The 23,566-nt window shown below is 44.7% G+C and overlaps 1 pseudogene; it reads left to right on the forward strand.

Annotated features, from left to right (window-relative positions):
- Window positions 1-3,960: 3,960 nt before the first annotated feature.
- Window positions 3,961-23,566, forward strand: part of LOC120394564 — a 51,050-nt pseudogene continuing 31,444 nt past the window's right edge.

Consider the following 23,566-nt stretch of genomic DNA (forward strand, 5'->3'; position numbering starts at 1 on the left):
TGCACAGTCCAAAAAATATAATTTAAAGAAAAATGTATTTAATTTAAACTGACTTTTGAAAAGTAAGCCATCAGGGGATAAGAGAGAAGTCCTCTCATGGATCAGTAACTGGTTAAAAGATGGGATACAAAGGGTAGGAATAAATTATCAGTTTTCAGAATGGAGAGAGATAAATAGTGGTATACTTGAGGGGTCGGGACCATTACTGTTCAACATATTCACAAGTGATCTGGAAAAATGGGTAAACCGTGAGGTGGCAACATTTGCAGACAATACAAAACTATTGAAGATAGTTAAGTCCAAAGCAGACTGTGAAGAGTTACAAAGGGATCTCACAAAACTGGGCAACAAAATGGCAGATGAAATTAAATGTTAATAAATGCAACATAATGCACATTGAAAAACATAATCTCAATTTTACATACAAAATGATGGAGTCTAAATTAGCTGTTAACAATCAAGAAAGAGATGTTGGAGTCATTGTGGATGGTTCTCTGAAAATAACCACTCAGTGTGCAGCGGCAGTCAACAAAGCAAACGGAATGCTGGGAATCATTAAGAAAGGGATAGATAATAAGACAGAAAATATCATATTGCCTCTATATAAATCCATACTACGTGCACACCTTGAATACTGTGTGCAGATCTGGTCACCCTATCCCAAAAAAGATATATTGGAATTGGAAAAGGTACAGAGATGGGCAATTAAAATGATTAGGGGTATGAAACAGGAGGAGAGGTTAAAATGACCGGGAATTTTCAGTTTAGAAAAGAGATGACTAAGGGGGGATTATGACAGGGAGGCTATAAAATCTTGACTGGTGTGAAGAAAGTGAATAAGGAAATGTTATTTAATCCTTCAAATAACACAAGAACTAGCAGTCACCCAATGAAATTAATAGGCAGCAGGTTTTAAAAAAATAAAAGGAAGTATTTCTTCACACAACATAAAGTCAACCTGTGGAACTCTTTGCCAGGGGATGGAGTGAAGACTAAAACTATAACAGGATTAAAAAAAGAACCAGATAAATTCCTGGAGAATATGTCCATCAGTAGCTATTAGCCGGGATGGGGAGGGATGCAATACCATGCTCTGAGTGTTCCTAGCCTGTTGCCAGAAGCTTGGAATGGGCAACAGAGGATGGATCACTTGATTACCTGTTCTGTTCATTCCCTCTGAAGGACCTGGCCTTGACCACAGTCGGGAGACGGGATACCCAGGCTATATGGACCACTGATCTGACCCAGTATGACCATTCTTATGTAAAAATTAATTATAATAAAAATAATGTTTAGTGCAGAAACTCCCCAAATAATGACCTCTCAAGATAGCAACGATGTGAGATAACAACCTTGGCAAATAATGCATTTTAAAAATCTTGGCCTACTAGGAAAGGCATTTATATAAATTTCCATTCCCAGTCACAAATCTAGCATCTTGGAGCAAAGTCACTGAAATATAGTCCAACAAACAAATGTTTATTTAACGTGCCCCTCATTTTTCCCTCCACCTCACCCCACTCATTGGTGTTGTCCTTGGTCAGTGGAGACTCAGAGTTCAGAGGTAATTTCACGTGAATACACCTCCCAGGTGAGTGACAAGAAGGCACCTTGCTTGTTCCTCCAGCTGTTCACTGTTCGCTCTGGCCACTGTTGTTTGTTGTGCCACCGTTCACTCCATCACTCTGTTGCCAATGGCCCTGCGCCGTCACCTTCTGCCGCCACCTGCCATTGTGACCTCTGTGAGTTGGTCTTTTGAGGTTCCATCCAGCTCTCAGTGATTTCAGCTGAGCTCTTAGTGGGGAAACGTCACTCCTAGTGCAGTCTGGGCCATCTCTTACACAAAAACACTGTACCCACAGGAACACTGTCCCCACAGCAGGACTAAACACTTAGACCTGATTATCAGTGATTTCAGCTGTAGTGGTCACTTAACAAAACAAAAGACTATCTATGGAGCCTAATCAGCTCCGTCTTTAAACAGTGCAGAGGGGCAGGTCAAATAGTACTTATGACTCAGACAGACCATCAAGCAAAACACCTGTCCCCACCCTCCCTCTTGATGCCCGCAATCAGTACAGGTTAAGTACAGTTCTACTGCTCTTTAGTCATACAATAAGAACAGTTCATTCTGCCCTGCCCCCGCATTCAAATAATTTGTAACCCAACCCCAGCCAAAATCTATCACTTGGGCAACACAGCTGTTTGCTCGATACCTAGGTAGATTAGATGTGAATGTAAATACTATCTGGTCCTGAAGCCTTTCCCCCAGCTCATCACTAGCTGTCAGGGAGAGCTCATTTTGACTTTGCTTACAAATCATAATGTGAAATTATTAGGTTGGCCAACATCACCAAAATTAATGCACTGACGTTGTCATAAAAAACAACAGCTGTATAAGGAAACTAGTCTATGTTCATACTTTTCAAATCTACTATACTTTTTCAGACACTCATATCTTATACACGGTATATGCTTTTAAAGTGTGTATTAATGTTTCAATTTTAATTCAGATTTCCAAACAATCACTAAATTGGCATGTAACTAGTTCACAAAAATGGGTGGGGGGTGTTGGGGAAATTCAGGGGGTATACACCCCCAGGGGTGGGGTGCAGGAATAATCTTCAATTTGTTTATGGAGGGCTGGTGAGTTCAGGTAGAGGGTTTCTGGCCCAATGAGAGTTAAAAATAGGAAAAATTGAATAAGCTAGTTTCATGTGTGTGTTCTAACCCAAGTCCAGGCCAGTATAGAATTAATTAAACAGTATCCCACTGTTCAATCTAGCAGAGTGTTCAAAACCTGACCATAAATTGAAGGTGATTGAATATTGCCACAGTTCCAGGGAGTCACTGCCCAAAGTAGATAGTAAAGGGTTGAATGGGCTGTACAGTTGTCAGTGTCTGGCAATGAATATTAGGGTTGGAAGGGACCTCAGGAGATCATCTAATCTAATCCCCTGCTCAAAGCAGGGCAAATCCCCAGACAGTTTTTTGAGTTTGTTTTTTACCCCAGTTCCTTAAGTGGCCCCCTCAAGAATTGAACTCACAGTTGGATTTAGCAGGCCAATGCTCAAACCACTAAGCTATTCCCCCCCAAGTTTACAGATAGGTGGGATGTTAATTGATAGGTCTTTGTAGCATCCATCAATGTGTGTATCCCTGGTATATGATGCAGCCTGTCAGTTTTGCTGTTGGGGACAGAAGGGCAGTTGGAGGGCACTGACTAGACGCACAGACACTGTGTGTGTGTGTGTATATCTGGGGGGGGGGAGGCAGGGGCGGCTCTAGACATTTCACTGCCCCAAGCAGGGGGGCATGTCGCTGTTCCAGTGGACCTCCCACAGGCACACCTGCGAGAGGTCCACCAGAGCCGCCTGCCGCCCTCCCGGCGACTGGCAGAGTGCCCCCCCCATGGCATACCGCCCCAAGCACGCGCTTGGCGTGCTGGGGCCTGGAGCCTCCCCTGGTGTGTGGATGGATGATACACATAGGGATGTAGGTAAACAAAAGTTCTAACCAGTATGCGAGGGGGCGGGCACACCAGCTAGGGGGCACGTGACTTCCCCACGTGACTCCACCCCCCTCGCGGCCCAGGACCCCCCACTCTCTTCCCCTCCCCATGTTACCTGGGGGTGGGGCTGGGAGCGCTAGGGCAGCCGGAGGGAGCTGCGGATGTTCTGCTCCTTTCCCCCTGGCCGTGCCCCCCCGGCGGGGAAAGGAGCAGAACCCCCAGCCCCGCCCCCCTCCACGGGAGCTGCCGCGCCTGCGTGCGGGGCTGGGGGAAAGGGGCAGAACAGCAGCAGCAGCAGCTTCCTCCGGCGGCCGCCGCGCTCCCAGCCCCGCCGTGTGCGCGGAGCCGCGGCAGCTCTGGGGGGGGCGGGGGACTGTGCGCTGCCACGCACCCGCTACATATCGCCGCGGGGCGGGGCGGCCCGGGCCCACTTGCATCAGTGGGTACATCGATTCCTATGCTGCGTGTGGGGCAGTGCGGGCGGGGTGTGTGGCCTGGGTCCTCCCAGTCTCTGCAGTGGGTTAGTGCTGGAAGGGTGCAGCTCAGCGACCCCGTTCGGGTGCTTGTGCATCTCCCTGCTGCAGGATGTGCCCGGAATTCTCTCTTAAATGTAACTTTCCCTTTTGTGGTTCTAAAAGGGAAAAAATTGGAAAGTGTTCTACTAATATGTATTAATGCGTATTTGAAACCTTAATTCCAGTTTAAGAACACCTTTTTTTCACTGGGAAAGGGGGAGGGCTGATTTTAAAGAGTAAATGCGGAGCCCGGATGTAGAAAGTGAAAGTGCTGTCAATCTCACCGGGTTGCGGAGTACAGTGTTTCCCCCATTTTAGCATCTTAATTTTTGGTTGTTAAACAATTTTTGTTTTTTTCTTTTCATTTTTATTATGGCTTCTAGTTATTGGTGACTAAATTAATGATTCTTTTGCAACTCTGCTGAAAATTCTATTTAAGGGCATTTTTTTAAAACAGACTTCCAGCTTTGCCCCCCTAATCCATTGGAGGCTCTGTATTGAGACATCAAATAATCCTGGACTCCAGTGTTGGCATTTAGAAGTCTTTCTGATTTGCAGGCACCATCAGTTAGTAAATCTTCCGAGGCCACCATCCCACCAATGAATCTGTGTGGGTGCAAGAGTTGACCCATCCTTCCCTTTGCAGGCTCAGAGCCTGACATCTGTTGTGGCCACAGTGATTTGCACACTCAGAATTGCATCTGTCGCTGGCTGCAGGTAGAAAACTGGAGGCTGTTTTTACATCTGTGATCCCAAGTCTCTAGTTGTAATTAGGTGCATGGGGATAATTTTTATTGAGTTAAGCATGTCATACTTTCTGTCAGTGGCTTTTCAGGGATCTGTCAAACTTTCCTTTGTCCACAAATGTAGGAAGAAGTTTAGAGATTTGGGATGAATCGTTCACCAAAATTTGGTTTACTTTGTTAGGTCTGAATTCCACCCTGCCTACTCACCTTGAGTATGTCTTATCTAGAAGTAATTCCACTGAAACCAACATGAGTAAAGATGGCAGAATTTGGCCCTGAATGCATAGAACAATTTGGCTACAGTAACAAAAGTTTGACTGAGGTTTTACTACGGATGCATCATGATGTCCAAATCTCTTATTTCACAGCTAATGTAACTGCCTGGGTATGAGATGAGTAGGATTATCCCTATTTTACAGATGGAGAAACTGAGGCATGGAGACACAACATGAACTGTCGAGTGAGTCGTGTGAGGAAAAGCATCAAGGAGTTATGAACCTCATTGACCTACTGCCACCTCCAGACTACACTTCTTTCCTTTTCTACTTGGGAAAAATATTATATCATGTTAATGGGAGTTTGCATTGTATATAAGTTTCATTTCCTGGTACCCAGTGATGGAAAATAGAAGCAGCAGAATTAGTGAGCTGCTCGTGCATGCCCTCGACAACCTCTCTCATGAAAATTTCAAAAGATTTAAAGACAAACTCTTGCACTCTGACTTTGAGGGGAAAGGTAACATCCCCCGAGGTCGGCTGGAGAATGCCGACAGGATAGATACCAAGAACCTCCTGATGGCATTCTATGGTGGAGAGGCTGCAGTAGATATAACTATGGACATTTTCACACAGATCAATCTCAGAGATTCTGCTTCTAAACTCAGAGAAGGAGGAGGAAAAGGTAAGGAAGTTACTGTAAAACTTGCAGGTTTCCCCCCAGAATCTGCCCGAAGGCAGCGGCAGCAGCAGCAGAAGGAGAAACAGGCTGATGGCAGGAATGACAAATTCTAAATCCCAGCAGGAAGTTAGGGGGCCTCAGCAGAGATGCCAAGAGTGGGGCAGTTTCTCTGACCTGCTCCACCCCCTTTTCACCACTCAGATGGCACAAGGGGAGCCAGTCAGCCTGTAACTCTCCATCTGAGAAGATGCCTAGTGTGGGGAAGTCCCCAGTGTGTGTAGACATAACCTGGTGGTGCAGAAGAAGTGTCCTGGACAGAGAGGTGGGGAGGAGGAGTGACTGGGGTGCATACCCAGCTGGTGGCCCAATCCCTGGGAATCACTGGCAGTTGGCGTAAGTTAGAACTGCCCCCAGGCTGCTCTAACCTATGCAGGGCCTGGGGAAGAGAATTAAAGATCTGTAATTAGAAACTGATTACAGAAGAGAACCTGACCCAGTATATTATCACCAAACAGCTGCTTGGCCCCATGAGACATTTCTGGGGTTGTGGGAACAAACTTTATCATCAAGAATATTTTTTAATTAAAGACAAATTCAGTAAAATACAGTCAAATAGCTTGCAAACCTGGAGAGCTGCAGTTCCAAAGGCCCCAGCTTGCCTTTCAGTGTCCCACAACAGCGTAAGAGCCAGTGCCATTGGAGAGCCACTATTTAGTGCAGTGGTTCTCAACCAGGAGTCCGGGGCCTCCTGGGGGGCTGTGAGCAGGTTTCAGGGGGGCTGCCAAGCAGGGTTGGCATTAGACTTGCTGGTGCCCAGGACAGAAAGCTGAAGCCGTATCGCAAGGCTGAAGCCTCGGGCCCTGAGCCCCTCCAACTGGGGCTGATGTTGAATCCTGAGCTTTGCTTTGTGGGGCCCCCTGTGGTATGGAGCACTGGGCAATTGCCCTGCTTGCTACCTCCTAATGCCGGCCCTGCCTTCTATATGCAGAAAAACAGTTGTTGTAGCACAGGTGGGCCTTGGAGTTTTTATACCATGGTGTCGGGGCAGGGGCGGGGAGGGGGAAGGTGCTCAGAAGGAAAAAGGTTGAGAATCCCTGCTTTAGTGGAGCAGTGTTAGAATCCATGTGCTCTGTGGTGGAGCTGAACTCAAACCCTGTTAGGGCTTGTCTACATAGGCGGCAGGTTCGTATAATTTTTGGTGGGGCCCAAAATGGTGGTGTAGCTTAGCACATTCCTCTTATGCTAATGCTGCAGCCCTTAGGCTACCGGCAGCAGCAGCAACTGTGGGCTCTCTTTACATTCAGGCAGGGAAACTCTGGGAAGGGGGGAAAATCTAATATTTCCAAATATTGGTGGAGCAGAGCCCCTGATTATGAATATTCCTGGGGCTTTAGCTCCAAGAGCCCATATAAGTTGGCACCCATGCTTGTCTACACTGACATTTTATAGCGCTCTAACTTGCTGGCTCGGGTGTGAAAAATCACCCCCCTGCCCACCGAGCGCAGCAAGTTGGAGCGCTTTAAAGCATTAGCATAGACTGGCTCGGAGCGCTCGGAGCTAATCCCCTTGTGGAGGTGGATTACCAGGAGCGCTGGGAGAGCTCACACGTGACCACATTCACACTTCAAATCACTGGCATGGGAGCACTCCCGCGCCAGCACCAGGGCCGGCTCCAGGGTTTTTGCCGCCCCAAGCGGTGGGGGGTGGGAAGCCATGATCATGATCGGAGGCAACTCCACTGTGCCTCTTTCTTCTTCAGCAGCTATTCAGTGGCAAGTCCTTTCCTCTGAGAGGGACTGAGGGACCCGCCGCCAAATTGTTGCCGAAGAGCCCGACGTATCGCCCCTTCCCCTTGTCCGCCCCAAGCACCTGCTTGCTGAGCTGGTGCCTGTAGCCAGCCCTGGGCAGCACTTTGAACTTTCCAGTGCAGATGTAGCTTCAGTCATTCCTGTTCCTCTCCCCTGTACCCCACGGTGACAGTGGAGCTCAGCTGGGCTGGTTCTGCCCAGAGTCCCTGGGACGGAAGCTCCAGGGCTGGCAGTGGGGCTCTCCCTAGAGGCCTTTGAAATTCAGTGCCCTGGACAGTCCCCCAGGGGGAGAGTTTAGAAGCCTCCAGAGCGCAATGCAGGGGGCAGTTACTTGCTTTAGACTGTGAGCTCTGTCAGGCAGAGATGGTCTTGTTATATGTGAGCACAGGACCTAGTACAGTGGGGCCCTGCTCACTGATTGGGGCTCTAGATCCTACCAGAACACACACAATAGTAAGTCTATATTTGAGGGGTGGAAAGAGGCTACTTTGTTCCTAACTTAGTTTATTAACAGATACTTGACAATGGCAGTGGCTATTTTATGCAAGCTATTCTGGGTTGCCTATAGAACTTTAAAAAAAAATCATATAGTTCAGTGCTTCTCAAAGCCGGTCCACTGCTTGTTCAGGGAAAGCCCCCAGCGGTCTGGGCCAGTTTGTTTACCTGCCGCATCCGCAGGTTAGGCCGATCGCAGCTCCCACTGGCTGCGGTTCGCCGCTCCAGGCCAATGGGGGCTGCGGGAAGTGGTGGCCAGCACGTCCCTCGGCTCACGCAGCTCTCCTGTTTCCAATTTCCTGTCTTTATAGTCCCAGCACAGCTACTTCCTCTCCAGCTGGGCTCCCTCTTTCAGTCAGGGGATTGCTTGGCCACCTGATTCCCCTCAGCTGTGACTTGTTGGGCTAATTAGCCCTGTTCTCACTGCACTAACCCTTTCAGTGCAAGTGTGGAGTGAACACTCCATCACAATCAGAGAAATAGAGCGTCCTTTACTATATTTCAAAAACTGCACTGAGTAAAATGACTGCTGGTAGCCGTGCTCTCCTCAGCGATTACATTTAGCGTGAGATGCAATGGTATCATTCAGTCCTTGGGTGGGTCTATATAGAATATAAATGCACTTGTCTTGGAATGCACAAAACATTCTTACTGTGTTATTTACAAGTACTTTCCCTTTCAGATTGGCGTCCAAATAAAAAAAACATCAGAGTTGTCGGCTAAAGGTATGTGATATCTGCATGGGAAGTTACCCCGGTGTGGTGGCCTTGTGCTTATTTGGTTGGATGCTTTCCTGGAACTGTCCCTGTGAAACACAGAAACTGACCTGTCTTAACATAGCCTTTACAAACGCCTTTCCAGATATACGACACTAATGTTACCGGTTCCCAAAGGCAACAAAGTGAAGACTGTAATAGTGACAACGGCAATAGCACTCTAGCCAAAGAAAATTCCCTAGTTTGTAGTGGGCAGCCGCTGGCATCAGTCCCCAGGAAATGCCCTTATGGTGGTGCAGCTGTAATTGCTGATGTCCAGTCTTGTTTCCACTCAGACCAATGGAGGGAAAAGCGGAGCAAAGAGAAAATGCAGCCCCTCTCTCTCTGGTGCTGACTTTCCCTGGCAGCCTCTCTGCTGGGGATCACAGGTCCAGCACATGGTCTGATCACCCACTCTGAGATCCAGCAAACTCTTACCAGTGTCTGGCTGTTTAAGACATTGTGTTTAGCTGCCTCTGTGGTCTCAGAGGGTGTGTCTATACTGGCGCATGTCAGCTGACTCAGGCTTGTGGGTCTCAGGATGCAGGGCTAAAAACTGCAGTGTAGGAGTTTGGGCTTGGGCTGGATCCCAGGCTCTGAAATCCTATGAGAGGGTGGGTCTCAGTTCACATCCCAGGTGAAGTTCATGAATTGGCAAAAGCCAGTGGAGATGGTGATGTCATTTGGATACCTGTCTGGGACTCATTCTGGTCAGAACATCTTTCAGGATCAGGAGGATGAAGGCCCAACAGTGTCATGGTGGATCCCAGGTGATGGTGGGGATGGTGGCCATAATGGTAAAGCTCTCAACTTACAATCCACATGTCCTGCTCTTCTGTTGAGTGACTCCTACCACACAAATTGTGTCCAAACAGGCTGTCTACCTCATTCCATCAAAATTAACCAATCAAAATGCATTTTGGTGTTTTTGACTATAAACGTTTCCTCCCATTTTTAGACTCTCTCAGCCCATTGTCATGCCTACCCATGACTTTACCAGGAGCCTTGTAGACCCTTTGAACCAGTCACTCTGTTTTAAATCTTGGTGACTTTTACAAATAATGTTATGTAATGGGCCGAGTGGGACTTTTGTTACCTCGGGCAACTTATAACATATGTGTGTACAACATCTCCCTGGAGGACACTACTACGAGGAGCATTATTTCAGCTCAGAATTAAATAGGAAGATAACTAGAAGTACTCAACTTTGATCATTAAGAATCCTATGACAGTTTCTCTTTCCAACTTAAATGCCCTAGGCACATTCTAATTTGTGAAGTTACATTCGTTCCACCTAAATTCTCAGAATTGTTTCAGTTGCATATGACAGTCTCTTCCACTTTGTGTCATAACTTGTATAGTGTTGCTGTGAATTGATAAATGGTTGCCAGGTTTCCCCCAAGTGGTGATTGCATTTGTGTGAGGGGTGAAGTGATGCCTACAGTCTATGCACATGAATAATTTTAGTGGGATGAATTATTTGAGCAAGGCAGGGCGGGGAACCTATGGTCTGTGGGCCAGATCCAGGCTGCTGCTTCATTTAATCTGGCCCGTGGCAAGTCTCCGCACTATGGGCCAGAAGCCACTGGGTTGCCAGAAGTCTGGTTGGCTTCACGCAGCTCCTGGCAGTGACCAGCATGTCCCTGTGGCCCCTAGGTGATCAGGAAAGCTTCCTGCCCTGCCCCCACTCCTAGTGCTGGCTCCACAGCTCACATTGACTGAGAACTGTAGCCAATGGGAGTTGCGGAGGTGGCACCTGCGGGCGCGGCCTAGGTGAAGCCCCGAGCCTCCATGCCTTCCCCTCCCCCACTCCCCACAGGGCTGTGGGTGGCCCATGGCTGATTTTTTCTGTGGGTCAGTGGCCCCTGATAGAAAAAAGGTTCCCCACCCCTGTAAGGGTTCAGGGCCAGGCACATAATCAAGTGATTTCAGGATCCAATTTATAGGTAAAGGTGCAACATCAGTGCTGGGTACCTTTACTATTGTAGTAATTTTGTTGTAACAGATTAATAAACCTTTTTTCTTAACTTTCAGTTCAATATTTCTAATGTCCCATGTTACTGGTTCAGGTTATAGGAAGAAGTATAAAGAAGATGTTTTTAAGAAGTACAGAGTAATAAAAGACATGAACAGTCGTCTTGGTGAGAATGTGATTCTAAACACAAGATACACAAAGCTGACTATTCTAGACAAACCTCGTCATGAAAATGAGAAGGAACATGAAATAATGGCCATGGGGCGGAGACATGCAAAAATCATGACTAAACAAGCTAGTTCTGTAATTACTATAGACACCCTATTTAAACCTGATAAAGAAGGACAAACACCACAAATTGTTGTGCTGCTGGGAGCTGCAGGGATTGGAAAAACAATGACAGCAAGAAAGATCATGTGCGATTGGGCAGCTGGAGAACTCTATAAGGAAATGTTTGACTTTGTTTTCTACATAAATTGTCGGGAAATGAACCTACTTACTGAGCAGGGAAGTGTGGCTGACCTGATTTTTAAAAATTGTTCTAATACAAATGCACCGATTAGAAAGATTTTGGTGAAGCCAGAAAAACTTCTGTTCTTAATTGATGGTTTTGATGAACTGAGATTTCCTTTTGACCAGTCAGAAGATAACCTGTGCTCTGACCCCTGGGAGAAGAAGCCAGTGGATATCATACTGAGCAGTTTATTTAGGAAAACAGTTCTTCCTGAAAGTTATTTGATAATCACTACAAGGCCAATTGCCCTGGAGAAACTGGGACAGTGTTTGGAGTGGTCCCGGTATGCAGAGATCCTGGGATTTTCTGAAGCTGAAAGGAGAGAATATTTCCACAAGTTCTTTCAAAATGAAAACCAAGCAAGACAAGCTTTACGATTTGTGAGAGGAAATGAAATTCTCTTCACCATGTGCTTTGTCCCCATCGTATGTTGGATCATCTGCACTGTTGTGAAACAGCAGCTAGAAAAAGGTGAGGATCTTGCACAGACTTCAAAAACAACCACTGGAGTGTATATACTCTACCTTTCCAGTTTAGTAAAACCTCTAAGAAGCAATATGAAGCAACAGATGCAAGCTAATCTGAGGGGACTTTGCTCCTTGGCTGCTGATGGAATCTGGAAACAAAAGATACTGTTTGAGGAAGAAGAAATCAAGAACTATGGCTTAGATCAGAGAGACTCTCTTCCCCTCTTTTGAATGAGAACGTATTTCAAAAAGACATTGATTGTGTGCGTGTCTATAGCTTCATTCACTTAAGTTTTCAGGAGTTTTTTGCAGCTTTATTTTATGTCTTGGAGAAGGATGAAGAAACAAGAAATGATTCAGGGACTCCCAAGAAAGATGTAAAAACATTATTAGAAAACTATGGAAACTCTAGAAATTATTTAATGTTAACTGTGCGATTCCTGTTTGGGCTCTTAAATGAAGAAAGAATGAAGGACACAGAGAAAATAATTGGCTGTAAAATTTCACCTAAAATTAAACCAGATTTACTGAAGTGGGTTCAAGCAAAACAACAAACGGATTTATTCCCTTTTAGTCCCACTGAGTATGATGTGGAGATGTACGAGCATGACGTGTTTCACTGTTTGTATGAGATCCAAGAACAAAAGTTTGTGAAAAGTGCACTGGATTTCACTGAAGTAAAGTTAAATCGAAATAAATTTACCCAAATGGATCAAATGGTTCTTTCATTTTGTATAAAGAATTGTCATAAGCTGGAGTCACTTTATGTGAATTGCTGTGAATTTATGTTTGAAGACCACGAGGAAGAACTTCCAACACCAACAAATGGGTTATATCAGTAAGTATTACCAGAGCTCAACATTTTTCAATTTCTTTAATAGAATAAATGTTATTTTCCCGTACATCTTGATAACTAATATATGGTTGAATCACCCACCACAAAGCAATTCTAATATTTCAGCAAGCTAATGAAATAGTTATGGAGCTTCCTCAGGTTCAAACTACCAGGATATTATCTCTTATAATAATTATAATGATTGCTTGGTCTTCTCTGTTCTCTCCATTACTGGAAAGTTTTCTGTCATTTTATGTGTATGAGACAGGAATGGGGAAGCAGCTGAGACTAAAGAATTCAGGGGAGGGGAATGTGCTTTGTGTCAGCAATTGAAAAAGGAAGTTAGAGAGCTCCTCATTGAGGATGTGGAAGCAGGTTCTGTATCCTTACCTTGCTTGACTTTTCAAAGCCCTTCATCAGGGAGCCAGCAAATCACAAGGATACAGAACCTGCTTCCACATCCTCAATGTAAAAACTTCTCAATAAAGGGAGCAAAAATAACTCGTGGGCTTTTTCACATTCTCTTTAGCCTAACTCAAACTATCTTCTCATTCTTAATTTCACTGAACTCACTGAATGTAAAAGATAGAAAGTGCCACCTATACTCAGTGAATGGCAGAGAAACAATGTTTCCCTTGTAAAACACAACAGATGTGACTGATGCCTTTTTACATAGAATCATAGAAATTGTAGGGCTAGAAGGCACCTCAAGAGGTCATCTAGTCCATCCTCCCATGCTGAGACAGGACCAAGTAAACCGAAACCATCCCTGACAGATCTTAAAAACCTCCAAAAAAAGGGAAACCACAACTTCTCTAGGTAACCTGATCCAGTGCTTATCTATCTTTAGCTGACATTTTTTCCTAATATCCAATCTAAATCTTCCTTGCTGCAAACTAAGCCTATTACTTCTTGTCCTACCCTTGGTGGGCATAGAGAACAACTGATCACTGTCCCCTTAACAACAATTTTTTAAATATTTGAAGACTGTTATCATGTCCCCTTCAGCCTCCTCTTTTCTAGGCTAAACATGCCCAATTCTTTCAACCTTTCCTCATAGGTCAGGTTTTTTAAACTTCTTATCATTTTTGTTGTTTTTCTCTGTACTGTCTCCAACTTGTCCACATCTTTCTTAGAGTGTGGCGCCCAGAACTGGACACAGTACTCCAGCTGAGGTCTCACCAGTGCTAAATAGAGCAGAATAGTTACATCCAATGTCTTACATATAACACTCCTGTTAATACATCCCAGAATGATAATAGCATTTTTCACAACAGCATCACACAGTTGACTCATATTCAGTTTGTGATCCACTACAACCCCAGGTCCTTTTCTGCAGTTCTACTGCTTACCCAGTTGTTCTCCATTTTGTTGTTGTCTGTTTGATTTTTTTCCTTCCTAAGTGCAGTATTTTGCACTTGTATGTACTGAATGTCATTTGTATTGATTTCAAACCTACAATTTATCAAGGTTATTTCGAATTCTAATCCTGTTCTCTGAAGTGCTTGCAGCCCCTCCCAGTGTGATGTCATCCACGGATTTTATAAGCATACTTTCCACTCCATCATTCAAGTGATTAATAAAAATATTGAATAGCACCATACTCCCTGTGGAACCTCACTTGAGATTTTCACTTGAGATAGCCTCCCAATTTGACAGCAAACTATTGATAACTTCCATTTTAGTACGTTTTTCATCTTATCGTAATTTAATCTAGACCACATTTCCCTAGTTTGCTAATCAGAATATCATGTGGGACTGTGTCAGAAGCCTTAGTGAAGTCCCAATATATCACATTTACTGCTTTCCCCACCACTGGGCTGGTTACCCCATCAAAGAAGTAAATTAGATTGGTTTAGCATGACTTGTTCTTGACCAATCCACATTATGCATTATTTATCACCTTATTCTCCTCAAAGTACTTATAAACTGATAGTTTTATAATTTGATCCAGTATTTTTCCAGGTATCAAAGTTAGGCTGACTAGTCTATAATTCCCTGGGTCCTCTTTCTTCCCCTTTTTAAAGATAAGTACTGTATTTGCCCTTCTCCAGTCTTCTGGGACCTCACGTGTCCTCCCAGAGTTCTGAAAGATAATTGCTAATGGTTCTGAGGGCTTTGCTACACTTGCAGATGTAGAGCGGTTTGAGTTAAACCAGCCTTCGTAGAGCGCAGTAGGGAAAGCGCTGCAGTCTGTCCACACTGACAGCTGCAAGTGCACCGGTGTGGCCACATTAGCAGCTCTTGCAATGGCCACAGAGAGCAGTGCATTGTGGTAGCTATCCCAGCATGCAAGTGGTTGCAACATGCTTTTCAAATGAGTGTGTGTGTGGAGTGTGACAGGGAGTGTGTTGTGCGTATGTGGGGAGAGAGAGAGTGGGTTTTTGGGTGGCTGAGAGCATGTCAGCATGCTGTCTTGTGAGTTCACACAGCAGCAGATCCCCCTCTCCCTGCCTCGCTCCTGGAGCATATAAGCGTGCCAGCTGTCAGAAACGGAGCTTTGAAAGGGCATATTCGCATATCCGCATTCTTGCAGCGATTCCAAAACAAAGACAAGAGTGGCCACTTGACATAAGGGGATTATGGGACATTTCCGGAGGCTGATCAGAGCGCAGTAATGCAATACCTCGTTCACACTGATGCCTGGGCATTTCAGCCGGTGCGCATCAAATGTTACTCCACTCGCCAAGGTGGATTACCAGGATTGCTCTAGCTGCGGAGTCAGAGCGCTCTACGTGCCTTGCCAGTGTGGACAGGTAGTGAGCTAACCCACCTAGTCTGGATGCAGTTATACTGGTATAAAGATACCTATATCAATAGAGTTTATTCCCATAAGAAAAAGAGAATAAGGTACACCTGTATAAGGCACCTTTACATTACTGTACCAGCATTCTCACAAGGGTTTGTACCACTACCAGCATAAGTAGTTTGGTTAAAAAAAAAAATTACATCCCTAGCCAAAATGGTTATGTTAGTACAAAATCTGTGTAGACCAGGCTTAAATAAAAATCAGCATGTAGTTCTGCAGTGCTGCAAAATGTGGAAATCTGTTTGCTTTAATAGTTCTTTGGTATTAAAATAAAATTAAAATGGCAAACGTCATTAAAAAGAGGTGATGTTGCTCAAAGGCACATTGCTACCACCAACCCAAAACCTTAAGAGACAGGGAATACCCAGTTAAAGGGAAGGTCTACCCCACATTGCAGCACACAGCTCCAATTATTCACTACCAATGAGACATTGACACCCATCAGAGAGAAGAGGAGACACACACCGCACTCCCCACATTCTTCAAGGAGTTACAGACGCACACCGCACTCCCCACATTCATTGATTAATGCTGTAATGCAGACCCTCAACTCCTGCCTTGTGCTTCCCCCTTAGAGATTTTTTCACATCTCTTCCAGCAACCTTGACTCTAGCTGCTTCATTCACACACACCATGGTTGCTGAGGTCACAGATAAGGTTTTGCATTACAGCATGAGTCAGATAAATCCAAAATACTGTGTCAGTCTTAATTTCTATGTTTTGCTTATTGCCAGTTTTAAGACATTTCTTAAAAATTAAAGTTTAATGCTTAAATGAACTCTACAGTATCAGGGATTCTGCCTTAAGCCCAGTGTCAATAGTACCCCACCATAATGTAGCATGTTAAAATAATAAAGAAGAAGTGTTCTCACTGGAAACCTCTTACCCACATGCAGTAAAATATGGTTAAAGCTAAAGTTAGTGTTTTAAAAGCATTCATTGCTACATATGATCTAAAATATCTGTCAGTATCAGATAAAAACAAAATATTCTTGCCTTAAAATTAACTTCCCCTCTTATACCTTTTGGTGTCAGAAACTAATAAGCCATCATTTCTGGTTACATGTGGGGATGTCATTTCAGAAAGTGAAACACCAATTATACAATACTGAATGTTAGTTTTCATAGTAAAAACATTAAGCCAATGCTCATATTATCAGTGTTTATCTTTGCAGGTAAATTAAAATCAACAATCTTGGTAAAAAATGATCATCTCCAGAAATGATAAAAACAACTATTGACCAGTACAAAAGCATGTAACCACTAGAGACACTGGCATTTGTGTGAACGCTTAGAATTGTATTTGAATGCTCAAAGCACCAGAGTTCCACTAGTTCAAAAAAAAAAAGAATGGGTTACTTAGTTGCACCTGTCCTATTTGACTATGTGCATTTAAGGAACATCTTTTGGTATCCGCTTTATTTTTGTTTGTGGAGGATTTACAATTAATAGAAACTGCAGCGTAATTCATAAATCGTGTATGATTACACCAGCTAGGAGGCTACTTAAATGTTCTGGAAATAGAAATAAAATCTGTTTCCAGAGAACAACATAGACAATTTCTATTCTTTTGTTTTTAGGGAACAGCATCAGGATGTTCTGAAGTATTCTTCTATTTACCTGCTCTGTCAAGCGCTGAAGGATCCAAACTGTAAATTAAAGAGACTACAGTAAGAAACAATTCCTCTCTTTTAAAAATTCCTTTGCTATTGCTGTTATCTGAGAATCTCTACATCAGTGCAGCTCTCCTTGCCATGGCTGCTGTAGCAACTGTATAGCTTCATCTGGTGCTTAAGAATTTGTTTAAATTTCTAGTTAGTATGTGTGGAGTTGGCTTAATGTCAGCCTAGTAGTTCAATGCCACTTAAGCCAATTACCATATCAATAAGTGAGGTGAAGAGACAGGGGTAAGCAGTGCCGGGTTTACAGTGGCTCCATGGAGCCAGGCCCATTTCTCAGAAAGGGCCCCGACCTGCTCTGCTTGCACTGTGCCCTGAGACCCCACCAGCCCCGCTCCTCTCGGCCTGCCCGCCTCTTCACCCTCTGGCCCCACCCGCCGGGTCCTCTCTGCCACCTGGCCAGACCCCAGTGTACCTCTGGCTCGGGGCAGTCTCTGCTTTCCGTCACCTGCGGGGCCCTACCTGTCTCCTTGGAGCTGAGCCGCCTGGGACTGGTGCAGAAGCCTGGCCAGTCTTGGCTGGTTGTGAGGGTGGGGACAGTGTGGGGGGCTTGGATGGGCCCCTCCAGGCAAGTGGGTCCTGAGGGATCCCGTCTGGGACAGGCCCTGGTCTGGCTGATTGCACCACTCCCGAGGGGCTGGAGTAATTCCCCAGCCCGGCAGGTGCAGTCGCCTTCCAGGGGGCCAGTGAGTGCAGCTGGGAGGCAGGGAGGGGGTCTCTGGAGAGTTAGGGGATGGGGAAGATCTGTGTGTGTTGGGGCAGTAGGGAGTGGGGGTTCTGTGTGGGGTGCTGGGCAGTTGTGGGCTGTGGGGAGGGGGGCACTGGGCATTTGTGGCAGGATCGGGGGGGTGATGGGCATAGAGGGTCTGGGGGGCTCTGGTCTTAGGGAATGGGGGGTTCCAGTATTGGGCAGGGGGGATGTGTGGCATGGCATGGCCTGCCCCTGAGGGGAAGGAGCATGCTGGCAGGCCACTATGCGTCTGGCAACTGCTGGTTTGTAAATAGTGCCCTGTCATACCATGCCCTCGCTCTGGGGACCAACCTCCCCGTGCCATGCGCCACTTCACTCATGGGGGCCCACAAATATGTTTGGCACCAGGCTCACAGGAGTATGGCATGAGGGAATTGTGTGCGGTCTGCAAAGAGGAGCCTAGAGAGACTATCTTGGATATTTCTAAAGTACTTGTTCATGTATCCTCAATTAATCTAATTTCTCCCTGATTTGGGTGGGAAGGGGAGTTGTTTACTCTCTTTTTTTCTCTCTCTCTCCTACCCACCTCTCTGTCATCTTTTCTCTTTTTCATTCTCTTTCCTCTTTTAATGCACTCTCATCTTCACCATCTCCATCTCATGAGGACCCTGGGAGTGGCTTTAGTAAAGGAGTGATGTAATAGATCACAGGGCACACTCTGAGGCTATGTCTACATTTGCAGTTTTTGTGCTGTCAGTTTCACCAGTGATAGGGAAACGGTTAAAGAAAAGCGCTGGTTTGTGTATTAACTTAGGGTCACAGGTGTCAGAACTTCATCACTGATGAGAGCAGCGCCCTGAGGGCAGCTATCCCACAGTGCAGCTCTCCAGGAAAGGTGGGAGGGGTGATTGCAGGGCATCTTGGGTCCCTGTACACCCCCCTTTCCTCAAACACTAGTCAGCTCCAGTAGCTCAGCATTGCTGCAATCGGGATCCTTTGCTCTCTGGAGCAGGCATTGTCACCTGGACATAAAAAAGGAAGGGGAGTTTCAAAGTTCCTGGGGCTTTACAAAGGGAGGCGGACATCTGTTTACCTGGCATCAAAGCAGCGGAAGTGCTGGCTAGAGTGGTCAGGTAGGCACTCTGGGATATCCTGAGGAGGCTGCAAGCTGTTATACAGGAAGAACGTGTCTTCACTTACACATCACTGCAAAAGCATAACCAGTAAGAGCTGTATGCCTCTCGTGGAGGTGCTTTTCTTTTTGCAGTGAAATTTCTGAGTTTCACTGAAAAACGTCTTTGGCAAGTGTAGATGCTCCCAGTTTTTTGCACAATAAAGGGACTTTTTCCACTTTAAATGGCAAGTATAGACATGCCCTGAGACTGTGTCTCTGGATTTCAGTAGCCCTGTTTTTCACCATGGCTCCCTTAGCAGGTCCAAATGGGCTTAGGCTCCCTGCCTCCAGAGACTTGCCCTCTTGGGAGCTTTGTTAACCAGAAGGTGAATGCGGTGACGCTGCTTAGCCTTTTAAAACCACATTAATATTTACAAGGAATACAGTATGCAGAGAAACTGGATTAAAATAACAAAGCAGGCCTATATGCATGATTCTTACCTAACCTTTTCACTTCCCCTTGATTGGTTAAGTGAGCCCCTGCTGAGCACAGGTGAGTTTCAGTCTTGGGTAGGGAGACAGCCTGAATGTCATGAGGCTCTCCTCACTATAACTGCTGTGGGTACAGTATCAGAAGCATTATAACTGGCATGGAAGGGTGATAAGTAATGCCCTTTTGGCCACTTCATTGCACTGGGAGCTTATGTTCAGCTGATTATTCAACATGATGCCAAAGTCCTTCTCAGCATCGCTCCTTCCCAGGATAGGGCCCCCCTTGTCTCTTAGCCTTGAAAAGAGGATTTACCACATTCTTCCAGATGAGTCATATGACAGGCAAGCAGCTGTTCTGTTAATTTAGATGAAATATATGGGCCAAAAGTATTAACACAACCTAGTCACTGTCCAACACTAAACAGAGTTGAACAAGGCCTGGGATTTGGTATGTGGGCACCTTAGCCTGCTTAGTACCATGGCAACACACCATTAAATTTCCTTTTAGCCTTTTATTAAAGATAAAGAAGAGAGGAAAATAGTTAAAACATTGGAGGTGTAAAGTATTAAATCAGACTTTCATTTTAGCAACATCCCTTTTCCCCTTTCCCTTTAATTGGAGAGAGTTTTTAGAAGGAAAAGAACTCTTGTTCGACAGTCTCTTAGATGGTATCAAAGATGGTAATAACTGTCCTCTGGGGAAAAGAGAAGTTAGCGGAGATGGGCTGGAGCTGTTGTTGTTAAAGTCCAATTCCATTTTATTGCAAGTGGTGTCTGGCATTCAGCTGGAGCTTGTCTGGCTGGTGATGTCATTGGGACCCCTCTGTCTGGCCCAGGCTGGTCAGACTATCCCTCGGGATTAGGACAAAGAAGGTCCAGGGTTCCGGGAGATGGTGGGCATGTCAGCCATGATGGTGAAACTCACTCCAATAGCCTCCATCTGTTCTTCTATTCATTTTTCCCCCCAAAGTCTCTTTCTTTAAGGAACCAAAAAGGGAGTGATGAGTGGAGTAGCCCATTCCCTCATTATTTTGTCCACCAACTAGGCCTAATACCCAACACACCAATTTTGATGCACTAATTTCTGGTTCCACATCATCTGTCTTTACCAAGCATAATGTGGCTCATAAAGGTAGAAGTTCAAGACCCCCCACGGGAGGAATCTCAGTATGTATTGTCACCATAGCTTTGCAATATGGGGTAAGGTGGGTCAGTCGCTACAGCCTGGAGCTAATGCAGGAAGCTACTTAATGAACATAAGAACATAAGAAAGGCCGTACCGGGTCAGACCAAAGGTCCATCTAGCCCAGTATCTGTCTACCGACAGTGGCCAATGCCAGGTGCCCCAGAGGGAATGAACCTAACAGGCAATGATCAAGTGATCTCTCTCCTGCCATCCATCTCCATCCTCTGACGAACAGAGGCTAGGGACACCATTCTTACCCATCCTGGCTAATAGCCATTTATGGACTTAGCCACCATGAATTTATCCAGTCCCCTTTTAAACATTGTTATAGTCCTAGCCTTCACAACCTCCTCAGGTAAGGAGTTCCACAAGTTGACTGTGCGCTGCGTGAAGAAGAACTTCCTTTTATTTGTTTTAAACCTGCTGCCTATTAATTTCATTTGGTGACCCCAGTTCTTGTATTATGGGAATAAGTAAATAACTTTTCCTTATCCACTTTCTCAACATCACTCATGATTTTATATACCTCTATCATGTCCCCCCTTAGTCTTCTCTTTTCCAAGCTGAAGAGTCCTAGCCTCTTTAATCTTTCCTCGTATGGGACCCTCTCTAAACCCCTAATCATTTTAGTTGCCCTTTTCTGAACCTTTTCTAGTGCTAGAATATCTTTTTTGAGGTGAGGAGACCACATCTGTACACAGTATTCGAGATGTGGGCGTACCATGGATTTATATAAGGGCAATAAATAATTCTCATTCTTATTTTCTATCCCCTTTTTAATGATTTCTAACATCCTGTTTGTTTTTTTGACCGCCTCTGCACACTGCGTGGACATCTTTAGAGAACTATCCACGATGACGCCAAGATCTTTTTCCTGACTCGTTGTAGCTAAATTAGCCCCCGTCATGTTGTATGTATAGTTGGGGTTATTTTTTCCAATGTGCATTACTTTACATTTATCCACATTCAATTTCATTTGCCATTTTGTTGCCCAATCACTTAGTTTTGAGAGATCTTTTTGAAGTTCTTCACAATCTGCTTTGGTCTTAACTATCTTGAGTAGTTTAGTATCATCTGCAAACTTTGCCACCTCACTATTTACCCCTTTCTCCAGATCATTTATGAATAAATTGAATAGGATTGGTCCTAGGACTGACCCTTGGGGAACACCACTAGTTACCCCTCTCCATTCTGAGAATTTACCATTAATTCCTACCCTTTGTTCCCTGTCCTTTAACCAGTTCTCGATTCATGAAAGGACCTTCCCTTTTATCCCATGACAGCTTAATTTATGTAAGAGCCTTTGGTGAGGGACCTTGTCAAAGGCTTTCTGGAAATCTAAGTACACTATGTCCACCGGATCCCCCTTGTCCACATGTTTGTTGACCCCTTCAAAGAACTCTAATATGTTAGTAAGACATGATTTCCCTTTACAGAAACCATGTTGACTATTGCTCAACAGTTTATGTTTTTCTATGTGTCTGACAATTTTATTCTTAACTATTTTTTCGACTAATTTGCCCGGTACCGACGTTAGACTTACCAGTCTGTAATTGCCGGGATCACCTCTAGAGCCCTTTTTAAATATTGGCGTTACATTAGCTAACTTCCAGTCATTGGGTACCTAAGCCAATTTAAAGGATAGGTTACAAACCTTAGTTAATAGTTCTGCAACTTCACATTTGAGTTCTTTCAGAACTCTTGGGTGAATGCCATTTGGTCCCGGTGACTTGTTAATGTTGAGTTTATCAATTAATTCCAAAACCTCCTCTAGTGACACTTCAATCTGTGACAGTTCCTCAGATTTGTCACCTACAAAAGCCAGCTCAAGTTTGGGAATCTCCCTAACATCCTCAGCCGTGAAGACTGAAGCAAAGAATCCATTTAGTTTCTCCACAATGACTTTATCGTCTTTAAGCGCTCCTTTTGTATTTCGATCGTCAAGGGGCCCCACTGGTTGTTTAGCAGGCTTCCTGCTTCTGATGTACTTAAAAAACATTTTGTTAATACCTTTGGAGTTTTTGGCTAGCCATTCTTCAAACTCCTCTTTGGCTTTTCTTATTACACTCTTGCACTTAAGCTGGCAGTGTTTGTGCTCCTTTCTATTTGCCTCACTAGGATTTGACTTCCACTTTTTAAAGGAAGTCTTTTTATCTCACACTGCTTCTTTTACATGGTTGTTAAGCCACGGTGGCTCTTTTTTAGTTCTTTTACTGTTTTTCTTAATTTGGGGTATACATTGAAGTTGGGCCTCTATTATGGTGTCTTTAAAAAGGGCCCATGCAACTTGCAGGGATTTCACTTTAGTCACTGTACCTTTTAAGTTTTGTCTAACTAACCCCCTCATTTTTGTATAGTTCCCCCTTTTGAAATTAAATGCCACAGTGTTGGGCAGTTGAGGTGTTCTTCCCACCACAGGGATGTTGAATGCTATTGTATTATGGTCACTATTTCCAAGCGGCCCTGCTATAGTTACCTCTTGGACCAGCTCCTGCGCTCCACTCAGGATTAAATGTAGAGTTGCCTCTCCCCTTGTGGGTTCCCGTACCAGCAGCTCCATGAAGCAGTCATTTCGTCCTGAAGTGAAATGTTCCCAGTCAATATGGGGATAATTGAAATCCCCCACTATTATTGGGTTCTTAATTTTGATAGCCTCTCTAATTTCCCTTAGCATTTCATCATCACTATTACTGTCCTGGTCAGGTGGTCGATAATAGATCCCTAATGTTATATTTTTACTAGAGCATGAAATTTCTATCCGTAGAGACTCTATGGAACATGTGGATTCGCTTAAGATTTTTACTTCATTTGAATCTACACTTTCTTTCACATATAGTGCCACCCCTCCCCCTGCACGGCCTGTTCTGTCCTTCCGATATATTTTGTACCCCGGAATTATTGTGTCCCATTGATTGCTCTCAGTCCACCAAGTTTCTGTGATGCCTATTATATCTATATCCTCCTTTATCACAAGGCACTCTAGTTCACCCATCTTATTATTTAGACTTCTGGCATTTGTGTACAAGCACTTTAAAAACTTGTCCCTGTTTATTAGCCTGCCTTTTTTGATGTGCCAG

The sequence above is a fragment of the Mauremys reevesii genome, unplaced genomic scaffold, assembly GCF_016161935.1.
Source record: "Mauremys reevesii isolate NIE-2019 unplaced genomic scaffold, ASM1616193v1 Contig66, whole genome shotgun sequence".
NCBI lineage: Eukaryota > Metazoa > Chordata > Testudines > Geoemydidae > Mauremys > Mauremys reevesii.